Raw genomic sequence first — 9,829 nt, forward strand, 5'->3', positions numbered from 1 at the left:
CCTAAAAAATACAAAATTTACAATTTTTTGGTTAAAAAACTAAAGTATATCAGTCGAAGTTGAAATGAAGTTTTCACACATTGTTTGCTGTGATCTCTTGGGATTATTATTGAAAGAACCTCTTATATAATAAACCTTTGACCAAATCAACGAAATTGCCATCTTATGAAATTGAAAGATTTGACTTTAACCGAGGAATTTTTAACCTGAAACAATTAAAAATTAACATAATGCTCCTACAATAACAGAATTGAACTTTTATGAAAATAAACATTACAAATATTATAATTTTCACGGATGAAACTAGAAGTAATACCAGTGACGTAATGTATTTTAAACTTAAATTCATTGTCTATTGGCATGAAATTAAATTACTTCAGCGTAAGGAAACTAAAATCATATTATTCAAAACAGAAGAGCAAATATTTCTCTACCGCATACAGTTGTAATGGTACTCAAGTGCTTGATAAAATTCAATTCATTCATATTATTTGTTACGTTCTCCACATTTTTTATCAATTTTCAAAGAAAATTAAACAATGCAATTGTATAATATGTTTATTTTCTTAATTTTATAATTTTACAGTATTTCGATTGAGATAAATTGTATTATTTATAATTTGGAAGTACATGTTTTCTACTAAGTTTTTAAATACAAAATGACTGTTTTTCATTCACCACTAAATTGAATTAGTTTATTTTGATATATTCATGAATATTAATCGTGAAATCTAGTAAGCTGTTTGCTGGAAATAATTGTTTCAAACAGAAGTAACATTCTAAGTTATATGTGGGTTTTAATCTAATTTTACCCTTCGGATATTATATGACCTAATATAAAAGCAGTAAAATTTTACGTCAAACACGTTTTACCAATAAAACACTATTTTAAATGTTCAAAATATCATAATGCCAGAGTAATGTTTTAACTAAGATATTTTTTAAACTAAGCAATGAAAACAATTTCTCCTATAAAAGATGATTTATTTATTTTTATAAGTAGATTTCTTAACTGTACAATTCAAATTTACGAACAATATACTCTGAAATCGACGTAAAAGTGTACTGCATAAGGAAAATAAGCGACTTAATCTAGAGTCAACTTTCAAAATGTCTCAAAATACATTAAGTAGTCACTCATCTATTTATAATTACTATAATAATATTCCGATTAAATCACAGAGTATTTTATTTAAGCATTAGTCTACCTAATTTTCTTCACAATAAAAATATAAACATTTTAATACCATATTTTCAGTACATCATAAATACTGTGAATTGTTAGAACAACACTGAAATAAAAATGGTGAATTGCACTAATATCACCGGGTTGCAATAAATTTCTTCTGTCGAAAAATATAAAAGATGGCAGAGTATGATACATTAGTGACTCTTGGCAATTTTTTGAAGAAGGAAGATTTATTTTTACTTCTATCATGACCATTTCCAAATAGTTTGCCTAACAACGTTCAACTATAATGTTATGGAAAATTCAAATAAGTACACATCATTACACTGACAATTCTAACTTTAGTTAAATTCGAATGATCTAAACTACACTGATTGTAATAAATGGATTTAATAATAAATAATGTTTCAACACTGCCTAAATGACAGTCGGAAAATCATGTGAGGAGCATGTAAATGAAACTCCAACTCTGAACTAATAAAACCACCACATTTCATTCTCATATTAGGGACACTAAACGAGCTCTGAAAGACTAAATATGCGAGACGACGTGGAATGAAACTCATTATGTTTTCACCCCACCTGTCGTTGCTGTAAGTGGGGACTGAGGTATTGGGAACATTTTAATTGCGCCGTTTTGTGAATTTCCGATTGAACATAGAGGGAACAAATCTATACTAAAATTAAAAACTCGCAGTTTACGACTAGACTACAGTTTTGTAAAATAATGTTGTTGGATTATATATTTCTGTGTAAGAATAATAATACTCTTGCATTGTAAAAGTAACAGATATAAACACGTCATCATATGCAGAGTCCATAAATTTTGCAAAAAATAATTTAATAAAATAACGCACAATGTTTCATAACATTTAAATTACCTGGAAACCACTATAAAAGCGAATATTCCGTACATAAAATTTTAGTTTAAAATTTTATTTTGGTTGTAAGCAGAAAAACCTTAACACCAAGTCGCAGAGGCATTCTTACACTTTCCCTCATGTTGATACACACTGACTTAAATGTATACATTTACGTCATATTGCTGAGTTATATAATGCATATCCACATACACGCTTATTTGTATCTAAAGTTGGGACTGGTGAATTTATTATTACTAATGCTAGATAATAAAGGTAAAAATTAAATATAAATGAGAATTAAACGGACAATGTAGGAGTACGCCACACCACGTGTCACGTAACATGTCTCACTGAGGTTACATGGACAATTTCAGTTTTGTAGCAGTACGTTTTATTAAAATGTCATACAATTGTATTGCTTGTTTACAAATTTATTTATTCTGCAATTTTATCGTTGGTATGATGAATTCCCATATGACCAATGTGAAAATGTACGTTAACGCTTCGCCTATAGTGACATACACATCTCTAAGTTACCTATGTAGAAATGAAGCTCTATTTAAAGTTTCTATATGTTAGTTAGTGTTTGAGAGATAGAAATGAAATCGCAGACCCTTGAGTTATCATCCGTAATATAAAACTTAACCAATAATATAATGAAAATCAATACTACGGATTTTGTAATATTATTTACTACAATATAATTTCTATTCGCGTTTGAGATTTCTTTATTTATATTGGTTTATGATTTTGGACTTTCTATAACTTAGAATAAAAAATAACAATACGAAATATTGGGAGACATGTAAAAGTAACAGTGGTTCATTATCTCAAATGTTATTAACTCCTGCAGTACTTCTTAATGTCGTCTCCTATTTTCATAAACACAGCAGGTTATTGGCTTGTTTCATGAATAACATTTTGATCTGTTTACATCTTGCCTCGTGTTATTTAAATGAGAACACTACTTTAGGTGGTTTTTCTTTTTATATTTTATTCCCTCTCCTTTCTCTAAAATATTTAATGGTTTTTGTATCAGTAAAATGTAAACAATTATATTTTGAATACCTCTATTGACTTTTTAAACCAATAAAGTTTCCTTTATTAATACAACGATTTTACAGAAACCTTGCTGTCTAACAACTTAAAGCTGTCAGTATAGAGAAATTCAAATTGAGTAAAGCTCTAAAGAATCTAATGATTGTTAAAATATCACAAAAAATGTTGAAATTGGTGAATATCAATTAAAGCTTTTTAACACGTGTTTTTCCATGGTGGTCTGTTTATTGCAATTGCTGCAGAATGGAAAAAGTGTTTACATTATTGTCTTGTGTGCGTTATTAATCAACCATTTTGTTTGGGATTAAACATTTTTGCGTGGTACTTCACCTAATATAATTAAGTAAAACCAATTTTTCTCTGTTTAAATTTAAAAATTAAATATTTTTATAGTCTGTATTATGAACGTTTTAATCAAAATATCTTTCATTCCGAATTCTAAAAAAGCGAATTTCAAACACAACTTTTCTTTTGGCTTTTAGTTTCATGCAAGTTTGTTCTAGTATAGAAAAAATGTGTAACATACATAACTTTATATGACCTTAGGGTAATTTCATACAACTTGAATGCATTGCACAATTGTTTAGATTTAATTGATTATTTAGAAAATAACGGTTGTTTTAAGTTTTCACTATTAACTAATTCATACTAAGAATGGTAGTCCAGGAAAATGAGTGATAACTTCATTTATTAAAAAACGAAATATAGCGTAAGTACCTTGCAAAAATGAGAAAAAATATAGTTAATGAAAATGTCTTCTAAAACATATCTGGAATCTCTAGAATATTCCGTAAATAATTGGTAAGGTATGACAAGATAAGTTAATTACTGACTGTCGAGCATAGTGAAGATTTACGTACTCGCTGCCTAACTTGTGAAGTTCTAATCTTGATGAGTCAAAGTAGTGGAATGTGAATACAGCGTCTGAAATTCATCACATTAGAAAAGTTATAACTGATACTTACAAATAATGACTTGTGGTGACGGAGACAGATTACTAGCGACAGAGTAAAGTTGGAGTTACATCTCTAAAGTGGATAAAAGCGGCATCAGAGAAACTCATCTGTCACCAACACTGTGACACGGAGACACGTTAACGTACCGTTAATTCTGGTACTTGAGTTTCCCTAGACGTAGTGATAACGTAACGTAATATGTTTCTGCATAGCATATTTAATACTGAACGCTATTCTTTTAAGCCTATTTCTTTGGGTTTATTGTTGTAAAGGATAGTACAATAACTCGAGATATCTGTACAGTCCGGTGAAAATTATAGTAGCCCAAAGTCTATCAGAGAACAGTGGGCCAAATCATCTTTCTGCGGCACTATTCGTGCACAAAAACCTCAAGAGAAAGGTTTTCGGACTTTGTAATTGCCCACAGTCTGTACTCTATTGTTGATAATACTGAAAATACTTTTAATATTATACTAATTTCAAGTTTAAGGCACGTTTTAAAGTTCATTAACCACTATTATTAAAGTGACGAAGTATGTAAACGTACTCAATAGCAAAATGTTATTTAAAATTCAATAGTTTTATCGTTTTGAACTTCTATTTTATATTTATATACAATTTACAATTTAAAAAGTAAATAACATAATATATTTCGCGAAAATAGTAATTTTACAAGACATCACACCATTGTGTGTGAATGGAAATTGGAACTTGGAAATTGGAGATGTTCATCTTAAGAGATCCAATAAAAGCCTGAGACACAGAAGCTAAGAATGAAGTCTTTACATCGTTTCTACATTAGAGACATATAGACTACAAAAGATTGTGTACTCAAAAGAATAGGTATTCTAATTGTCTTATCAGTTGCAAAATTCAGTGCACTAGTATTAGATATGATCTTTAAGTACGGTGAAGCATGCGAGTTTCCTGGACTTAACGATGCTATTTAGGGAAGTGTTCGTTCAATGTAAATGTTGAGTTTAGCTTCAGTTCACCTTCCTCATAGTGCAGCGTCTGTAATCTGAGCAAACATAACTCAAGTTTACAGGATTCAAGTCTGTGAGAGCATATTGCTACCTTGTATAAAAAATAATGAATGAAAATAATGACTTATGCTATAGCACTAAAATAGAAATTTACTTATAATTGATATAATCTTTATATCTGCAATTATTTTAGTAATTTATAACAACAATAAATTAATATTGTATTACAAAATGCAACGGAAAATACAAGCACCTAATGGAACACTAAAATTTAAGTATTATTTGAAATCAGAAAACAAGATGGATTTCACTATCTTTACAAAAGCAAACAAAACTCAATAATAGAACCCGATGTTATAACCGGTGGTTTCACTGACGCCACACGTTTTGTAAGGAACTGAATATGTGAATTCGTATAAAATGAAAACTCATTATTTTTTTGGCACAGTCCCATTTAATGAAAGTGTGCTATTGGAAACACTTTTAATTGGAGCATTTCATTATGTACATTATACCGATGGGGCAAGGGAAGAACTCCAGGCTTGCCTTCTGTCTCATGTTCTGCAATACGCACAATTACATTTAGGCGATTAATAATTCAAAACAATATTTTAAATAAAATATGTTATTACCTAAACATGTTTTGTAGTTTTGTTGTGCTCCCCATTTAAACAAAGCTGTGTGTGAAATTGTTTATTTTTTATTTTCTTAACAACAAATAGTATTACTTAATTTTGTTGATGTCTATGATGTAAGTTTTTTGCTTTCAGAGTATATTTTACAGCATAATTTTAAGAAAGTATGCGTAGCTAATAATTATTTATTTAATGTTGATTATATAGGTTAATGGTAATTAAAATTAGTTTTGAAATATTGTAAACATTGTTATTTTTCATAAAATAAAAAAAATCTAAACACCTTTGCGAGAGCGAAAAGTAAAGTACAATTTCAGAGACACAAACACGGTACAATTCAAGTCGCTAAAGCGACGCGTTAATCGAGTATTTAAGCGATAGCTGTCGGAGACACATTTAAATTATACAAAGTATAAATAACTGTCTGTCTGGATGTGAACACAATTTATCTCCAATAACTGTTCAATATACGAGTATTTAAGATTACTAATACGTGCTGTGTATACCGCGCGTATTGTTGTGTACAACAGTAACAACGATATATATATATTATCCATTACCCACAGACAAGAGCTAGGGAGGATTTTGAATTGCAAAGACCTGCTACGGTTCGTAGTCGGCTTTCGGCCAAAAAGCGACAAAAACGAAGCAAGGAGAACACGAGTCGTGGCAATAGGAACTGTCCCAAACATACACGAGATCACTGAGTACACTATCGGCTCACCTTTGTTCGTCTAAGTTGGGCCTATAGCGAACTGGCAGCTTAAGAAAGAGCTTAAGAATAAACTCGTCTTCACTTCACTGGGGGCCACGCAACCAAAGAAGAAAATTATATTACTGCCATTACATATCGCTAGAAAATGTTAAAAATTACTAATTTACATAATATGGTCAACCATCGAAGTGTTACATACATTGGTGAAAATGGCGTTTTCTTGACCTATGGCAATGGACTTCATAGATGAGAATGGCATTAAAAGATGAAGAAAAAGAGGGGTGAAGAATGAGGGTGAATGGGGGTGAAGAAAACGCAAAAGGTGTAAATTAAAATAATACTTGTACAAACAGGCCATGTTCGGAAGAGCTAAGCTGAGCTAAAACTAATCTAGAGCTAACGATAGTGCAAGTTAGAGCTGAAGTAAGTGAGCTATAGGTATGCTGTGATGCAGAAAAAATTATACAAACATCTAAAGCAGTGGTCCGTTAAAGCGTTTTATAAAGAAGGGTTAGATTATAGCTAAGCGTACTTACATTTTTGTTATTGTGACAGGTAAAGAAGATGAAATGTAGCAAATATTAAGGTTTAGCAAATATTATGTACCTTAAATAAAATTACTCTCTAACATACTTCGGCTCACCATAGTTAAGACTTAAGAACTTAGGAACAAGAAGATTACAAGCATCAGAATGAAGTTGGAGTTAATGACGGTGTTAATTAGTTTGCCGGCTTACTCTAAATTTCACTTTGATTTCTTATGGATACCAGTTTGGGCGGTATAAACGTTGTTTAGTATTAAAATACTTTACACAATTACTCTAACTTAATTCTTTACATATTTAACTAATTTATGCCAACCCTATTAAATTAACACATCTTTCACGGGAGAAAATTACGTAAATCTCAGTTTATGACTTAAAACGTCTTTTAAAAATTACCTTTCAAAATAATACGTTATTTTCCATTAAAATATTGTTACGATAATTAGGTTTTATATTTCAAATAATTTTATTCTACACTTAGAGAGGTTAAATTAAACGATAAAAAATAATTGGATTTTGCAAGTTCCGTTTATGAAATTACTATGATTTTAAGAAAATTGAAAAAATTATTCGCGTTAAAACAGGCTTTATAGAAAATACAACTAAATTTTTTTAACCATTCATTATACATTTCTGTTACAACGTAGCCACTGTGTACTGTATTAACAAATCTATATCCACTGCCACGGCAGATAGTAAATTGCGATATATTGCGGTGGCTTCAGTAAGAAAGGCGCAAGTGAACTCGATCTTATTAATTGTATTTACGTGTGTAACTGTTCATTTAATTTCATAAATCATTGCAAAATCTCTGTCTAAAACCATAAATGAATCTCGAGAACCATACAGAAAATATCATTGTTCAAATCTACGCTACTACTGTGCATAATCGAGTTTTTACTTATATTATTATACATTTTATGATTCTTAAAACTTTTTAGGGGATTTTCAATGAAATACATATAAAAGATTTCTTTTTGATAGATATTTCTTTAAAAAATAAACTTTTTTACAGGTTTTACTCGTAATTTTTAAGACTAGAAAACCTATTATCTTTAATAATAAACACTAACAAAATCTGATTTTTAGTAACTATTTTTTTAATAATTACTAAAAAAAGCATTTTCTTAAACAGTTTACTCTAAGATATTGACAATAATAACTACTCATAATAACTAATAATTAAATTTTAATTTGATTTAATGTGTGCGAATTTTGAATTCCTCCTTTTTAATTTCTTATAGAAATGTATGACTAATTCGTTTTGTATGAAACAGGTAACTCTAGCAACTTTATGGTGGATGCATGCTTTATGTTAAAAGGAAAATAAAATGAGGTAATTATTAGGTACCGAAAACCAACTCCTCAGTCTCAGTCTACATTAAGTGATTGATATGATTCTTTTCATTATTATACTTTTTAAAGTATGTCTGTAAATATATTGTTTATTCAGATTATTTTCTGTTTTTTATATTTTTATATATAATTGTATAACACATTTCATTTGAAGAAGAGGATGGGGTATTGAGAGACCAGTAGCAAATATAGTATGCCAAACCTCAATGGTGGGCATCCTTTTCGGACGAAACTGTTCTGAGTTTCCTTCGTACTTTATGTGCAGTAGACTATATTTTAACTGAATACTCTTGCAAAACTATAAACTGTGTATTTTAAAAACAGATACCAGCAATGAATTTAAACAACAAAAACTTGTGAAATAAACAAAAAGTGGAAATACGTCTACGTAGAGGCAGAGTGATACAAGTCTACATCTCTCTGAAGTAAACATATTAAATTCCTTCTGTGTATCTAGCTAATATGGCCCAACTTAAGCGAGTGTATTAAATTGCAAAACGAGTTAGGGAATGTGGATGAAGGGAAGTTTGAGAAGAAGATTGCTCATTTAAAATACATGTCGCATCCACCCGCACAGGATGTTTCCTCGGATGCATTAAATATGTTAAACTGTCCCACTTGTAATAGTAACTACCTCGATGTTGAATTGTTTAGTAAAACTTTCTCACTATGACGACTCATTTTGAAAGGTTTCCTTCAATTTTTATTTCTTCGGTTATTTAATAAATATATATTTCAAATATATGATTAAATTAGGAGTATGTAAACTCGCCTCATAAAATATAATTCACATGAATTATGTATACACAAACGAAACATATAAACAAATATCTGTGTGTCATTTTGCAGACAGTTGTGTTACTTTACGTACTGTACAGTACTTCAAGTACTGACTAAAACATGCTGACTAAACACTTCGCTTACTCTCGTTAGAAATAAATTATAATTAATTATTGGAGTTTATATAACTGAGGAACCAAAGATAATGACACTCCACAAATGTTATGATATCTCACATTTATTAATGATTCTTGTAATACATTTTCCTCATATATAATAGCCTTCAGACGATCATTTTCAATTTAAACTGTAATTACGAATGAGTTATTGGTCACCTTATTCCATTTTTCCAATATTAGACTGAGCCATATTGTGAGAAATAGGTTCTTATTTTAGCATTTTAGAAATATTGACCATTTGTTTTGAAGATGGCGTTAAAACGCTATTTGTTATCAAATACTAATTTTAATCATAAAAAGTAAATAGTAATATTTTTGATAAATGCAAAAGTTGACAAGTCCAGTTGATAATATTTTGTTGTTGCTGCTGATAGGATATGAGTTATTTTACAATTCATGGGACTAAAATAACTCATTACATATCAATTTCACCATAAAAAATATATGACGAGATTATGCAAAATGTTCTGATCTGATTTTATAAGATGTGCACTAGGGCGTTTTCAGAAGCCATACATTTTTACGAATTTCTCCTAATTCAATTGCTCTTTCCAGACATGTATGGT

This window comes from Homalodisca vitripennis, chromosome 5 (genome assembly GCF_021130785.1).
Source record: "Homalodisca vitripennis isolate AUS2020 chromosome 5, UT_GWSS_2.1, whole genome shotgun sequence".
NCBI classification, from domain to species: Eukaryota; Metazoa; Arthropoda; class Insecta; order Hemiptera; family Cicadellidae; genus Homalodisca; species Homalodisca vitripennis.